A 17,470-nucleotide genomic window follows, 5' to 3' on the forward strand; every position below is an offset into this window, starting at 1 on the left:
GGGAGAACCTGTTCCGTAGGAGGGTTGGGACAGTACTCAGCAGCAGCCTCCACAGTGACCCATGATGTAGTAAAGGATAAACTCCAAAAATGTTTGAAAGTGTTTGCATCATTGATGTCTATTTTAATTAAAAGAGCCAATGGGATTAAAAATCATGGTAAACTGATCTTTTGTAGTTCATAAGCGTGATGAGTAGGATTTCACACTCATGTGTGAGATATGCCTCCCTCAAACCTTATAAATGATGATGGTACGTTAAAAAAAATAATGGTAAACCACATAAGATTCCACGGGAATTTTTGTGGCATGTAAAAACATGACTTCCTGCTTGTATTAGGCCATTCTTGCATTGCTATAAGGAAATACCTGAGGCTGGATAATTTTTAAGAGATTTAATTGACTCCCAGTTCTGCAGGCTGTACAGGAAACATTGTGCTGCCATCTGCTTCCCAGGAGGCCTCGGGAAGCTTCTACTCACGATAGAGGGCGAAGTAGGAGCACGCACATCACAAGATGAAAGCAGGAACAAGAGGGAGGTGGGAGGTAAGGTGCCACGTACTTAACAACCAGACCTCACCAGTACTCACTCACTAGGGCAAGGATGGCACCAAGCCATGAGGCATCCACCCCATGACCAAAGCACACCTCCCACCAGGCCTCGCCTCCAACACGGGATTCCATTTCAACACAACATTTGAGCGCAATCAAATATTCAAACTCTAGCACTGCTGTTCTAATGAGTTAGAAGTTGAAGATGCACCAATATATGTAACGGAAAGATAACGAGAGGACTGTAAGCCATTCCCATGGGTGTGCCATCCTTCATGAAGGAGCAGAGCCAGCAGCCTACCCATCATTACAGGACTTGCACTGAGCCAGGTCAGCAGGAGCAGAAACAGCTTTATACTGATGGGGACTACAAAGCTTTAACACCCAGGTCCAGCAAACATTCACCCTTACACCCAGACCCTCATACACGTTTGCAAGACTGGACAAGATAGGTCTGCCTGTTCCATTGAGACGAACTGCTCTCCCTGTGGCGAGAATGAAACCCACAACTTGGGTGTTATTAGCACAACCTCTCATCAAATTGACACCACCAGCCATAGATTATGATAATAAGAAAATAAGGCACATGCAGCTAAGCTGATATGTCCAAGTCGAAAAAACTAATTTCAGCTTAGAAAAACAGCACACTAATGAAGCTTTTAAAAATTAACTTGTGATTAAAGATCATACAGACAGGCAGTGTTGGTGAAAAACCACAATGAACATCAAAACAAGCATGAGTTCAGAGTCTGGAAATGTATCCAGAAGGTTATTGTTTTTAAATATACAGAGAAGACACATATATTTGTTTCCTGTTTATGATATATATATATTAGAAAACAAGAAAATTATTTTTTTTCAGTCTACCACTAATCAGTGTGACAAAAATCCATGACCCTCCAGGAATTTGACCAGCTCTCCAGGCAATGGATTCTTCAAATGAGAGCAAGTTGAAGTACTTCTGGTATCAGAAGATGTAGTCAGAGTCCCTGAGCCCAGAGGGTGTTCTTAATCTACACCTGAAAATGATTGAAATGGACATCAGTGGAGGCAGATAAGCTTTGGAAATCATTAAGCAGGCAAAAAAAAAGGAATAAGTAAACCTAGAAGAGTACCTGGCACACAGCGGAGGCTCAACATGTGCTGGATTAATTCATTAATTCATTCAAAATTATGCTGGCGGTCAGTTTATGACAAATAGATTAAGATAGTGCACCGGTGCACGGCCATTAGAGTATGATTAGTAAACCAACTTTATACCAAAGAATTCCTTTTTATGGAAAAAGTACAGTCACTTTTTTAAAACTTTCGGCAATACTGCAGAAGTAAAGGAACGATGGTGAACGATCATGATTATTTTTGTAACATTTCCCAAAGTAAAAATTTCAGCTGAAAATAAAAAGAAACCTTTATAAATTGGAATAAATGCAGACTGGAGTGATTCTCTAGCACAGTGACCAACATTTGGACACATCACATAAGTCTTAAAGGTCGCAGAATGAGTCTAGTTATATATGTTTTTCCATTCCAGACAGCTTGAAATTTACTGTCTAATTCAGAAGTCCAAAACTATAAAACTCCTGAAAATAATCTTTCCAAATGACCAGTTTACTTTCTCCATGGACCTGAAAATAGGATGGAAGGGAAGTCTAATTCTGAGAAAGTAGAATCTCCTTCTGATGTTTTGTTTATAAAAATAGTAAACATTTTACTGAACCAGAAAGGGCTAAATTTCATATCTCAATTTAAAAGTATTTGCAGGCCAGGCATAGTGGCTCACACCTGTAGTCCCAATGCTCTGGGAGGCTGAGGCAAGAGGATCACTTGAGTCCAGGAGTTCAAGACCAGCCTAGTCAACATAGTGAGACCCCCGTCTCTACAGAAAAGTAACCAGGGGAGAGGTGGTGCACACCTATGGCACTCAGGGGGCTGGGGCAGGAGGATCACTTTGAGCCCAGGAGTTAGAGGCTGCAGTGAGCAATAATCGTGCCACAGCACTCCAGCCTGGGTGACAGAGTGAGACCTCTGCCTCTAAAAAAGACAAAACCACCACCACCACCACCACAAAAAATCCAGTATTTGTGATCCCTTTCAAAGCACTGATTCTTCTGCTTCTCAGAGCACTCAGATTGCATCTGATCTTTGCTTGCCAGAATCATCACTTTATGGTTTAGCAAGGAGTTGTCTGCAGCCTTTGCCCCAGTAATGGTTCCAAAGACATTCAGCCACAGCTTGAATAACCTGCACCTGAGCACAAATGTGGCCTTCGTAGTCAAGCACCATCATTCCCCTTCAGTTAGTTAGTCTCGTGACTTTTTTAAGTAGTAATTCCACACCTGTCAAATGCTGTTGGAAGAGACCCTTGAATAGTTCTAGGAGAACCCTCCTCTGGGAAGAAATTTGGGACAGAAGAATTTTTCTTAAGAAGGAAGAAAAGATGGATGAGGAAAGCGCTGACTTCCTCTCATGAGGACCAACAGGCTCCACAATTCCTTTAGCGGCTGTTGTCAGCAAGATGCCCAGAACTGTCTCCAAGTGACAGCAGAGGTCAATTTCAGGTCCACAGAGTCCCACTAACCTCCTATAATTTAGAACCTAATTCAATTGTAACCTGATGGTGAAATTATTCAACAGTTTGCTTCTGGGCATTGAAATAAATAATAAAAAACAGCAAATTTAATACTGCCATTGTTGACATTCTCTACAGTGGCATCAGAAACTCCTCAAAGTCCTATTTACTTCCAAGTGGCCATCTTCATAGTACATTGTCCTTTGTGAAAGCTCTTTGCAAAGAGAATGTACGTCTATATATGTAACATTTGCACCATGCATTACAGTTTTTAAAGAGCTTAGCAAATATGAATCTTCTTTACTACACAGCACTCCTTTAAGATAAAGCATTCAACAACCAATTTTTAATCTCTTCATTGTAGCACAGATAACTGTGTCCTTATGTTAGGAAATTATGCCCCTTAGAATACCAGTTATTCCAATTTATCAGCCTAAAATGTATATGGAGTACTTACTATAAGTCTACATGCATAGAATTTTTAGTGTAATAAAATATTCACTATTTAATGGACAAAACATCCGAAAGAGATCCTACTTTCTCAGAATTAGACTTCCCTTTCCTCCTCCTATTTTAAGTTCCAGGGAGAAAATAAACTAGTTATCTGGAAAGCTTATACTTAGTGGAGTTTTATAGTTTCGACTTTTGAATAGACGTTAAATTTCATGCCATCTAGAATGCAAAAACATATATAACTAGACTCATTCCACGGCCTTTAAGACTTATTTGACGTGTCCAAATGTGTCCAACTATGTGTCTACATGTCTGTTTATTGCTGATGGAAACAGCAACAGTAATTCACCTTCAAAATCCCTAAAACGTGGTTGAATAAACAAATAAAGAACGCAGGATGGTGTGTAATGCCGAACTGCTGTAGGAGCAGAGTTAGGGAGGGAAAAACCCGGAAGGTTATCAGAGCCTCAAACATTCAGAAAAGACTTCCTGGAGGAGAGAGGCCTTCAATTAGGCCTCGAAGGACAGTATTTGGAGAGAGAGGAGGAGGTAGGTAAGGTGTCCCTGCCAGTAATTGCAGCCTCGTGAAAGAAGCCTGCGGGACAGAAATGAATATGGTATTGAGATGGCAGAGGAGAGAGGTCAAGGGTGCCACAATCTTCAGGCACAACTAAGAAGATCCCTGCAAAGGCAACGGCTCCTCTGGGCCAGCAGAGAAAGTGGAGACCCCAAACAGGGGCTCTCAAGATAGGATGGGGCTGCGGCTGGGGGCGTCACCACCTTTGGGAGGCTGGCAAGGCGGGCAGGCCCACGGGGGAGCTGTGGCTTGCTGGCTGGGGTTTCTCCTGCCAGCAGCACTGGCGTCCTCCAAAATTGCTTCCTGCGGCTTTTCTATTTCTCTTAACTTCATCCACTGTCTTTTCTTGTGTCCTGTGACCCACTCACTGCCATGCCACTGAAAATGCTGTTAGAACAATAAAAGAGTAGTCTGTGTCATGTTAATCACATCCTGCTCGAACCTGACCAGAGTTCCCTGCCCATACCCTTTATAAAGCAGTGGACAGTCCCCAGATGGGCTTGCTGGAAGTCTGCACCGGCGCTGCATGCAGGAGAGCCCCGGGCTGCTCTGACCACAGTGACATGCCGGGTTGTCACACCCTGCACGGATGCAGACAATTCCATACAGATGGATCAGCAACTTTGCAGGTCTTCACAACTATGAGCCCAGATCCGCTGAGCCAGGATGCCTCAGCAAAAGGTGACTTCACATAGGGTGGCTTGAAAAGGCAAGCAATCCTGGCTGACTGCATGCCTTCCCCAGGACCAGCGCCCACCAGGTGACTCCTTTTACCCTTAACAAACTCCATCTGCCAGTCAGAGCCCCTTATCCACGAGCTTGCATAGTTTCAGAATCACTCTCAACAAGCAGAGATCCATTTGCCTCTCTGAGGTGGGACCGTACAGGTGCAAGAGCCTCTCCAGACCACTGGCTGCAGGTTGGCCATGATAAACAGCCTCACCCAAGAATGCTGAGCACGCGGTTACTGCAGGTAAACAAGTCCCGGCTTCACTCTCAGCTGGAGCTGGCACTACGTTGGTATTTATGTAATGCTGCATTGGCAGATATTTCATCTGCAGTATATGTTGAAATGGACAGATAATTATTTAGAACAAATAAAATAAGCTACTTCTGAAGACGACTTGAAGTGGGCACTGACTTGCTGGGACTCTCAGGCCAGCCTCTACCACCCAAGGCAGCTCTCTACAGAACACAAAGGTCCAGCCTAGAAGGGAGTGGCTGAGGTGAGTGCCTCAGGACAAGCCAACACAGTGATGTTCATTCCAAGAATATTTATGATGAAGAGAACCCAGGAGAGCTGAAGATTAGCGTCACACTTTTATAATAGAGAAGAGCTCACCCGCACCAGGTGCCGTGTCCCGCTGGGGCCTGGCTACTCCACAGGCTCCTCCGCTGCTGCAGCGTGCCCGAGCCCCAACCTGCAAGTCCTCCTGGTAGAGTAGCTCTTAGCTCCAGCCCGCATGTCAGACCAACGCTCACACTTTGTCCACTTCTTACTTTGTTTAGTAAGAAGGGAAGGGAAAAGGAAGAAAAAGAGGAAAGGAGGAACAAAGGAAGAGGAGAAGGAAGAAGGCAGTGCAGTAAGGGAAGGGAAAGGTGGGAAGGTGTGGAAATAAGAAGCAGAGATGAGAAGGGGCAGAGGAAGGTGGCTCTGTGGTCCTGGCCTTGCTCATGGCAAAACACACTTATACTTTGAGGGTGTTCCGCTTCCCTAAGGCACACCGGGGAAGGTCAACAGGTTCCTGTGGACCAGCGAGAAGAGGAGCCCTGTTCAGGAACAGCAGGCAATAGGAAGAGACAAAAGTGATTGATTCCCTGAGGTGCCAGAGCAGGAAGAACAGTCCAGGCATGGCCTGAGAGCAGAGCAAGGTAAAGAGCACGCCTCACCTACCCCCCAGCTCACACTCCCAGGAGTAGGCCCTGGACCTGCACAGCCAGCCCCTCCACCCTCCTCCAGGAGCCTCCACCCCCGAAACCAGCCCTCAGCCCTCTCCCAACTCTGCTCCTCCAGCTGAAATACTGCCCCTCACACCAGGGCCGCATCCCTCTGGGACTACAGCTGGAGTGGCCCTGCCAGTGTAGCAAAGGGCATCTCTGGGGAGGAGATGGTCTCAGCAACTTCAAACACATTTTCTGTTAAGTTTTCTCTTGTATTGTGATGTTACAGAACACGCTCAGCAGGAATTTGTCCCCCAAGAAGTATTCTTTGCTGCAATCCATCTTCAATTCACAATGGGAATAACCTGCTCACTATCCTTTGTATTTTTCTTACCTACTTTCATGTTTTTTACATCTCTGTTAGGAGATTTAAATTATTTAGGGACAAAGCTGAAGGTGTGTGAATGGATGGATGAAGAGATGGCTGAACTGGTTGATGAACAAAAAGTTCACCTGCCAGTAAAAACAGGAATGGAGTAGAATGCAGGAGGCCGGAGGCTGCAAGGGGCATTTTACAGTTGACCTAGATGGTAATTTGGAGAGAGAGAGAGAAATGACACCAGCCTTGAACTTGAGAGATGCCATTTTCTAAATTACCCTGTGTGGCTAAATGACTTTTGCATGCTAGCCCAAAGAAATAACTGCCATGCATTTCATTGTGTGAGAAAACATATTATGAGTTCAAGAAAATAAGAGGAAACATTTTAACATCAAGATGGGAAGGGATAAAGACAGTCCAAGAGGCCATGGAGGGGGCAGGATACAGCTGTCCACATGAGAAATGGCAGTGACCTCTTTGTGTTAGGGGCAGAGGAGATGGAGAAAATGGAAATATTTGAAAAATATTGAAGACATATAAAGGACAGGTCTTAATAACGGAATTGTGAGTGAGGAAGAAGGATGAGTAAAAGATACATTCTGGATTTCTGTTGTGAAAACAAAATTCTGAAAGGGGAAATGGAATGAGGAGCACGTTTGTAGGGAAGGAGGGAAATTGTAAGTTGCACTGTCCTTCATTGTTAAGATTTCACCAAATGAGAGACATTCAAATAGAAATATTCCCTAAATAATAAGACATTTTGTCCTGGGGCTCAATAAGAAATGCCTGGTGGGAAATAATAGATTTTTTTCAGCCATTTAAGAGTGTTCAGGTCTTGGGGGATAACTATCATCGTTAATGGAAGATCACTCTTGTCATTAATGATGGAGATGGTCCATAGAAAGTGACACAGAGCAGGGACAGAAGATGATCTAGGGTGCAGTTCTGAGTCTCACCCTCTGCTATGGTTTGGGTATGGTTTGGATATAGCTTGTTTGGCGCTGCCAAGTCTCATGTTGAAATTTGATCTGCAATGTTTGAAGTGAGGCCTGGTGGGAGGTGTGTGGGTCATGGGGGGTGCAGATCCCTCAGGAATGGCTTGGTGCCATTCTCAGGGGAGTGACTTCTCATGGGAGTGGGTGAGTTCTCACTCTTAGTTCCTGCAGAAACTGGTTGTTGAAAAGAACCTGGCAGCTCCTCCTGTCTCTCTTGCTTCCTCTCTGGCCATGTGATCTCTGCACACACCAGCTCCCCTTCATCTTCCACAATAAATGGAAGCTTCTTGAAGCCCTCACCAGAAGCAGATGCTGGTGCCATGTTTCTTATATGGCCTGTAGAGCCACGAGCCAAGATAAACCTCTTTTCCTTGAAAATTATCCAGCCTCGGCATTCCTTTATAGCAGCCCCAACAGACTAAAACACCTACATTTAAGGGACAGACGGCTCCCAAAGGAGACCAAGCAGATGTAGCCACAGATGTAGGTCAAAAACCACGGGAGTTTACTTCTATGGGCACCAAAAGAAGAATGTGTTTAAACAAAGAGAGCAGAGTCAAAAATTTCTCTTGGAGGCAAAGTAAAATAAAGGCTGAAAAATGTCCATTGAACTGAGCAACAATGCTGTCTTGGGTAAAGCAGTTTTCATATAGAGGTAAAACAGAAGCCAGATTATAATGGGTAAAAAAATAAATGAGAGTTGAGAAAGAGAGCAAGTACAGGCAACTCTTTTTAAAAAGTTGATTTTGACGAAGGAAAGTGGGGCCAAATGTTGGTAGCGTTTTGGGTTAGACAGAGACTTGCTAGTTTTAAGACGAAAAGACACGACTATGTTTAAATGAAGAAAGATATGAGCTCCATGAAACTGAAGGTACAAAAAAGAAAGGCTGTAATCTATTGTACAAGGCTCCTGAGGAGGTGGGAAGACATAGCAGAAGAATTTGCCTGAAATGAGAAGGGGCTCACCTCTTCCACCGTAAGCCGGCTGAATGGGAGTTGTGAGCATGACTCGAGCAGTTCAGACGCACCACATTTCCTGCTGCTCTCTAATATCCCCAAACCTGTCATATTTCCCCTTTTGCATGTGACAGTCTAATGATAATCCTGAAGCATATACAGATATATTTCTTCTCCATTGATAAAGCATCATATAATCTTCTGGAGACACAGGCTCCATTAAAATAATTTCTCAATTTCCCCATTGTACGTAACTGCCTTCCATGAAGCTTGCCACTAAAATATCACTTGACTGAGAGGAGGTGGTGTTGGTGACTAGAAAACGTATGTCTTGAGAGCATGGTGTTCTTTTACTTGTGGAATATGAAATATCTGCTTCCAAATTCCTCAAGGTCCTTCTCCTTGGAGAAGGGGTTTTCCTCTTGCCAGATCATGCCATTCATCCCCTGTGTTAATGTCTATAGACTAGCAAGGAAATGTGTCTAAAATTCAACAGCTTGCCAGCACCTAAGAGAAATTATCAGAAATATTGTCCACTTCCTCTTATACATTTCTCTCTGGAAAATTTTTTCAATTTCACAAGGTTTTATCTTCTATATTATAGGGATTTGTTTTTAATTCTTCACAATTTCCTAAAACTCCTCCAAAGGAATCTTTAACATGTACAGTTTTCTTTTTCAATTCTGCCCGTGGTGAGTCAATTCATAGTGTGGTTTGATATTTTATTATTGTCAAATATTGCTTATAAGAGAGAGGCTTTGGTTTGGTAACAACTAAACACTAAAATAAAAAGAAAGGAAAAAAGTTGTTGGTTTTTTTGTTTGTTTTTGTTTTTTTAAAGAGAGGCTTTGGGAAAACTGGCAAACTTTCTGCTCTTCCAAAGGTTACTTGTTATGTGACTGATCTCCAAGCATTTATTTATCTGGAAAAATCTGTTTGTGATTCTGCCTATGTCAGGGCAACAATGGCTACAAGATACTTTGAAAGATGGTGGGATATGCCACACAGGGTACTGTATAAACCTCAGGGTAAATCATGTTAAATAGAACTGTTCTCCTCCCATCTGCCAAAGCACATCTATTTTTCTTCAAACCAAAATGTAATTTGACCTCCAGGTAGGTTTCCTAAACAACCCTGCCCTTCTCCATTCCTCCTAGTGCCACCTTGAGCTGGCCTTCTTCTGAATACCCTTTCATTTATTGGTAATTGTGACTCACTTATGTATACTTATGCTTTGCTAGCTTCTTTCCCCTTTTGGAAATTAATCTCAGAAGAAACTGAGTTGAATCTCTTCTTCGTATTCCTAAGCATAGCTGTCCTTTGAGCACTCCATAAATATTTGTCTGCTGACTGGTTGAAGATTTAGTCTCACACAAGTGCAGGTGAACTTCATCTCATTTTAGAACTCTGATGGGAAATATGACTGTGTTACACAAGATTCTGGGTCTTTTCCTACCCTCGGGTGAATAAAGAGCCATAATCAATTAAAAATGTCTGCTATGGGACTGAAAAGATGGCAAGGAGAGGTGGAGACTGTGCCGCTGTACCAAGAGTTTGCCACTTCGTTTTAGTGGGGCATTGAGTGGTTGATTGTATTAGTCCGTTTTCATACTGCTATAAAGAAGTACCTGAGACTGGGTAATTTATAAAGAAAAAAGGTTTAATTGACTCATAGTTCTGCAGGCTGTACAGGAGGCATGGCTGGGGAGGCCTCAGGAAACTTACAATCATGGCAAAAGGTGAAGGAGAAGCCAGCGCATCTTACATGGCTTGAGCAGGAGGGAGAGAGCAAAGGGGGAAGTGCTACACACTTTTACAACAACCAGACCTCATGAGAACTTACTATCATGAGAACAGCAAGGGGAAAGTTCCGCCCCCATGATCCAATCACCTTCCACTAGGCCCCTCTCCCAACATTGGGGATTACAATTCAACACGAGATTTGACTGGGGACACAGAGCCAAACTATATCATTGATGGTTTGATACAGGTTTTTGAGATATGTAATGTGTAGATATTTCCTTTAATTACTTAGCATGATGAATTTCATCAAACCTAAATATATATCAGTGGTTTGATTGGTTAGTTGGCGGGTGGGGTTTTTTTGGCAGGGGGTGGGTTTACCCTCCATTTCTTTAGTCTGACAGTATAACTTTTGGTCACGTGATTGTTCCATAAAATATATTGGGATTGCATACATCCTAATTTGCAGTAATTTTATTTTCTTGATAGATACAGTCTTCTGTAAATGGATTTTTATCTTAGCAAGTATTTTTTACATACATATTTTCTACCAACGTAGCTAATTTGACTAGATGTTATTAAATAGGGAGAAAATCTAGCTCTAGTTCATGTTTTCTCTTGCTTAAGGAAAACAAAAATGCTCAACTTTTGTTGAAAATGAATGTAAGGCCAACGGTAACATTATTCAAAATATAATAATGTCCTTTTTAAGATAAAGTAAATTGGAGTTGTCTCTTTGTCACCCCAGTTACTGTCTCTAAGGCCACATTTCTGTTCTCATAAGATAGGTTATATGAAAAGAAATTGAAGCACCATAAATTACATTAGTGTAAGGTCACAAATTAATCACTTTATAACCTATTTTCTCTTGAAAACTCTTTCTTTATAGAAGTTCTACCAGAAAATGGCTCACACTATTGAACTTAATAGATAATAACTACATGTTTTGCTCAGTATTCTAAGCCAAGTCATCAGGAAAAGATTATAGTTACCAGCTCCCATTGTCCTGTTTGACATCAATGAAAAGATGCTTTACTTGTATTTTCATGTGTTATTTATCCTGTCAGAAGATATATCCATTTTATATGCAGCTAAAATTCCTGGGGCTTTTCATTAATCAGCTAAACACAGGCTGTGCTTGAAGGAAGAGCTGTGGAAGGGAGTATTGCCCCACTGTGGAAGGGAGTGTTGCCAAACCCTTTTAGTAAAACTGAAATTATATTTTCTTGGTTAACTGAAAAAGAAAATGTTAATGATGGTGTGGACTAGCATCAGAATTAATTTTACTCTACAATTGAATTTATGGTCAAAGTGTCATATTCCTATTATTTAAGAATGTTTTGTATTATATCTTAAATAAAATTTATTAGCTGAATAAATATTTATATGCATGGTATAATGGAATAAAAGAGGGAGCAATGGAGACTTTATTTCAATAAGTGAGTTTTATATACAACAGTAAATAATTAAATCCAATTGTTTCCAGAACTCAAAAGGCACTTCTTTTATAAGGATAAGTGTAGTATTGGTGTTAGATTGAGTCTATAACTTATAACAGTATCATACTTGGGAGGAAGAATTTGAATACAAGGGCAGAACAGAATTTGAATCTAGTTCAAATGAGAGAAAATCTTTGTAAAGTGCTGGCATAATGAAGGAAGAAGTGATTTGACATTGGCATAGATTCTCTCTGCTGTCAAAGATCTGAAGAAGTCGTTTCATCCCACTGCCCCACATGGGGCATTTTAGCCAGTTGACTGCTGGTGGTCTCAGACAAAGAAGGAACACTTTCAACACCACCATCAAGGACTTTCGTAGTCTTGATTCTTAGACTTTGAATAACTCTTCTTTGAGTTCTATTAACATTCATCTTTATTTTTCTCAGTATTGTAGAATAGAATGTTTAGACTTCCCAGAATATTTTTTTCTCATGTAAAAGGCTCAAAAAAACGGTGTCTCTTCTGTATTTCTATCAGTCACTCTTTCTTCTTTGTCCTTCATACTTGAGTTAATCCATCTCATGCTTCAACCTCACTTTTGGCGTGTAATCACCCATGTTGTTTTGCTATCTCTAATGATGGAAGTGAGTTTGGTGGAAGCAAAGATGGCATTTGTATGTGTCTATAGCCCCAACTACTGACCTAGTGGTCAGCACTTAGCATGTGGTAAAAGCTTGTGAAAGAAGCGTTTCAAAGTTTAGTTCCAAATCCCATCACCTTGATAAATTACTGAACAAGGCACTTATTCTTTTTGAATATTTTTCTCATTTATAAAATGAGGCTAATGATATCTTCTCTCTGGGTTTTCATGACAAGCAAAATAATGATTGAGAGATTTGTACCATGTAAGATATGATTATTTTTCTAACCTTCAACTGGAGGAAATTCTGTCAACACACGGTTTTAAGTTTCCAAGTAGTATATTTCTGTGCATTCTGTTGGCATTCAATACTTACTGCCCACTGAAATGAGTCTTCTTCTTTTATCATAATATTCTTAAGATGCTTGCCTGGCGTCTTGGTTTCAAGGACCACCTCTATAAGAGACTCCACAATCTACACTTCAACACTTGATCATTTACCTCTGCCCAGAATCATGTCTGTAAGAATTAGCTCCATCAGAATTTCGTCCAGGAGTCCCTAGGTGGACACCTTGCTGCTTCTCCCTGCTACAACTCAATCTCTCCAAGTGCAACCCCTGTCCTTTTTAACGTCACCTGATGGTGTGGGCACAGCTGGCTGTTCATTGCCCCTCCTGCTCCCCCGGCCGCCCCAACCCCTACACACACCCACACCCCCCACCCCTACACACACACGCACACTCCCACATACACACACACTCCCACTCCCACATGCGCACACACTCACACCTCCACCCCTACACACACACACACTCACACATTCACACTCCCACTCCCACCCCTACTTCTACACACACTCACATACACACACACACTCCCACACTCCCACCCCGACATACACACACTGACACACACTCACACTGTCACACGCTCATACTTCCATCCATAACACACTCACACTCCCACCCCCCCCACACTCACACTCCCATCGTCACATACACATACACACACACTCACACCCCCATGCCCACATACACACACCCTCACCCCTACTTCTACAGACACATACACACACACTCACACCTCCACGCCCCCACACACACTCACACACACAACTGACGCTGGCTTGCGCACATGCTATTCCCAGAGCTCTGCTTCCGAGACGGTGGTGGCTCCCCGGGGCCGCCCCTGTGGCTCCGCCGGGCATGTGGGGTGAGTGGGATGCTAACGCCTGGCCTTGGAGAGAGATGTCTGGGAGGAGGAGGGGGGGACGTGCAAGGGACGATTGGGGGGTGCATTAAGAAAGAAACCCATGGAATATGAAAGCTGTGACGGGGACAGAAAATTTAAGAAAAAGCAGAAATTTTGTTTAAAGATTTAGGGAAAGCGTGGCTGTTTAAGAGACAAGCTCTGTACTCCCTCCTCGTGAAGACTTCCATAAAATCTATACTATTTAAAGCTGCTTTTGGTGTGGAGTGTTGGAGTCTGTGAGTACAGGGTGAGGTCACGGGGTCCAATGGTCGCCTTGCCTGCCGCCCTGTGGGGTGACTCCCACCTCCTTGGTCCCCTCCTCCTCAACCACCTGGCTGAGAGAGGGCTCGTACCCTCCTGCTTTGGGCTGCGTTCTCACTTTCACCCAGACCTCACGCTCCTAAACACCTCCTTGGATTTGGGCACATACGCGGTGGGGCCTCTTCAGCTGTAGAGTCATTAACCCTAAACTCCTTGTTCATGGAATCAACAGCCGACTGTGCCGTCCTCACCCTCGGGGCGCTGCCCTGTGGGGGGAACGTGGTCCACTCCGGAGCGCAGCTCTGCCCATGTTTGCCCGGTGACCTCGACCAGTATCCCCCCTCAGGTAAACGAGGGCTGCATCAGGCTTCCCTCCTCGCCCGTAGCAAGGGGCTTGCCCTTTTGCTTCTGCACCATAAAAGCACTCATGTTCCAGAAAGACTTCTTATAACATCTGCTTGAAATTTTACCCCCCAAAATCGGACTTTTCTTACTAATTTCTAATTTTTCTCAAAAGGCAACTCAAGTCTATGTGACATATTTATCTGCCAATCTTTCTCCAATTCTTAATGTAAATTATACAGAAAATTGATATTTGATATTTTTCGGCATGTTTCCTAGTGAAAGATAAGATTTTATATACCATGTAAATTTCATTACCTGAGAGAGGGGAAGAAAAAAGGTGAAAGGTACTGCTGAACCTGTACACTGCAACAGTTTAATTTAAATTTATGATATGCTGTCATTGGGGAAAAAATCAGTAAAATATCCGAATGTTCACTTAACATATTTTCAACAAAATCTCATTTTTTTCTCCTCAAGTCTTTATTTGATTTACACACCAAGAAAAGCAGAAAGGATGGCAGGTTCAATTACAAAGCTAAGTCTTGAACTTTATGTTCATTTCGCTTTTAACAGGTGTGTGTGTGTAATACACAGCCCTTCCATGATCATCTGACCTGGCCCTCTTGGGAGATGTGGCCCAGGCTCCAGGAGCCCTCGTACCCTGCACTGTTTTGACACGGCCTGGGGACCAGGGTTTCGGAAAAAGAACCTGGAGGACTGAGCTGGCAGCTGAAAAGGCAGGGTACCAGGAGCCACCCCTCAATGGGCTAGGGCTAGGGACAGAGCTGGGAGCCACTCTACAGTTTGGTCTGGGTAGATGTGGGGGGTGATCTGAGTTGAGGTACATGTTTATAGCTTTTGAATGGAGAAGGTAGGAGGTTGATTTCTGGCAACCAGCTGAGAACCATAAAGTGGGTGTGTAAAAGGCGAAAGGGGAAAACCAGGTGAATGAGAGGCCATGGTAAACCCAAAGGAGGGGCATGGGCTGGGGATGGAACAGAGGAATCCATTCTAATGCCAAGTCCAGCCCCCGTCTGGCATTCCTGACATTCATACCCATTTGTGAGTAAATCTGGCAGAAAAGAAAGTGAAGGGGGAGACGTGAGGGTGGGCTCAGACTCAAAAACAGTCATGTCACTGCCTAATTGCTTTTATCCAAGTTAAAACAATTTTTTTAAACCAATGATGTTAGCTGAGGCAAAGCTCTTTAAAAGAAAAAAAAGATTTTTTTAAACTTATTGAGCTATAATTTGTTACTGTTTTCATCCATGCAACAAAAAACTTGGGATCAAACATTAGAAAATTAAATTAGGTTCATTCACAACCAAAGATCTTTTCTCTTGCCCTATGGACCTGCTGAGTCGAAATTCCATTTTCCATCTCCTCACAGCATTTTAGAGAAATGATTATCATCTGATGAATTGCACTAAAAGCAAATCACTAACAGATAGATCAGCACCATTCTTCTATTAATTAATGCCACTGTGTGTTGTGTATGTAACAAATGCAAATTATCGAATAGGGCAACATTGATTTTCTTTTCCATGCATTCCTCAGTACAATTCGAATGCGTTTTGGAAACTGCCCTGGACTGGGAGATTGCAATCATTGTAGCATTTTCCTCTTGATTTATAAGGCTCAATTATCTTTCTTTGGTTGTATGAAATGTCTTTTCTAATAAAAGAGCCAAAAAGTGAGAGACAGCATTTCTAGCATCAGGCACAGAAGGGTGATGGGATAATATCAAATTTCCTATGGTTTAGCAAACATTGACAAATAGGGGAAATTAGAATTGCTCATCCAATATGTTTTGGCCTCAAAGGATTCAGCTAATGAAGTAACTAGAAAAATTAAATATGTGTAAGCCGCAGCACCTTTAGAATACTTCACAGATTACCGAGTTGTGTCATTTATGGCAATGAATGTTTCCAGGCTGCAAGCAAAAAATTTATTTTTCACTTTACTTGAAAAGAAGATGATGCCTCCAAATATCACAGGGAATTGTTTCTTTTGTGTCCAAATGAGTTGAGATCTAAACCAACATTTAAATGGGCTTCAATCATGAATTGCAAAATGCAGTTGAAATGAATATTGTTTTGCTGATAGTTTAGTCTGAAAGCAATTGTCTTTTTCCCTACAGATACAGTGCCTCCTTGATTAAGTGACTTTTAGTTATTTTTTCATAACAGGCCATTATTTGTTTGAACAAATAAATTAACCTGGGGAGACCAACCATGACCCGCATTGGGCTTTTCTGTCTGTAAGCAAGGCGTGGTCCAGGAGTCATAGGTTGCGTGATGTATCACTGGCTGGTGCCACTGATTCCACTCTGAGTACTGAAGCTGTGAGCCTGTTATTAAACAAATGTCCCAAACACCCAAGTCTCCCTGGGCCCCCAGCTGGCTGTTGCTGACAGTGCCACACAGTCACTGTGAGGACAGAAGTTCCACGGGGAAAGGGGAGGGGCATGTGCCTGGCACCAAGTTATGCCTTCAGTAGAAATGTGTCCAGCGTGTGAATGTTCACGTACACTCTGTGTTTGTGTTGCCCAGTGGTACCCAAGCGTATGCCTGCACCCCCAACAAGCTTCTTGGGGTTTTCATTAAGGACATTTCCAAGCTCCCAAGTCACTTCCTGTGTGTGTCAGAAGTGGCTCTTTTCATTTCCAAGACTGTGTAGCTGGTTGGCATCTACTTGTACCTACATGCCCACACACACAGCAGGAGCCGCGGGATGGTGGACCACCCCTCAGCTCCTCCTCTCTGGGTCCTCAGTCACCACCTAACCCACCCCAGTGGTCTCCTCCAGGTTCTGGTCCTGTCTGTCCATCCGCTGAAAAACGGAAGATGCTTAGAGTCTAAAAAACTTGAGTGAAACCCTGAAACACTAACCTGATGGAAATTTATTATCTAATTTAGAAGAGAAGCAAGTGTCTTAATTGTCTCCTTGTTTTAACCAACAGAAGAGATTTCACCTGGGTCTCCAAGGCCCAGCTGCTGAGACTTAGTAACTGAGGCTAGAGAAGCTATCTCACCCTGGTTAAATAAACAGGGTCCGTGACTGATGGTGTCTGTACAAAAACGAAATGTAGTCAAACAGAGTAAGCAGAGACTGAGCAAGCATTTACTAACATGTGGGCATCTGACAGAGCATTCTTACATTTGTAGTCTTTAATTTGACACAGAGATTTTGTCTGTAATGTCTTTGGCCACTTTTGTGTGTTCATTCAGTGATTCACAAAGACGAATAATTTCAGTGCCATGTGTGATTGTATTTCAAACAAAACTGAGTGTCCTAATCTGGAATATAGTCTCCATTTCATTTTGTAGGACAAGATAGAGCAGTTTGTTTCATACCGTTCATTTAAATCATTTTTTTTTCCTAAAAGAAAAGCTTTCTTAAGTCTCTTAATTCCTTCAGTTGCATTCAGT

The 17,470-nt window shown here is 42.6% G+C and overlaps 1 protein-coding gene and 1 pseudogene across 9 annotated transcripts in view; both read left to right on the forward strand.

Annotated features, from left to right (window-relative positions):
• The window catches only part of PACRG (parkin coregulated), a 640,692-nt gene that overhangs the window by 494,921 nt on the left and 128,301 nt on the right, over nt 1-17,470 (forward strand). The gene's annotated exons all lie outside the window — the stretch shown is intronic.
• Nucleotides 166-261, forward strand: LOC112440292 (small nucleolar RNA U13; annotated as a pseudogene).

The sequence above is a fragment of the Pan paniscus genome, chromosome 5, assembly GCF_029289425.2.
Source record: "Pan paniscus chromosome 5, NHGRI_mPanPan1-v2.0_pri, whole genome shotgun sequence".
Lineage (NCBI taxonomy): Eukaryota > Metazoa > Chordata > Mammalia > Primates > Hominidae > Pan > Pan paniscus.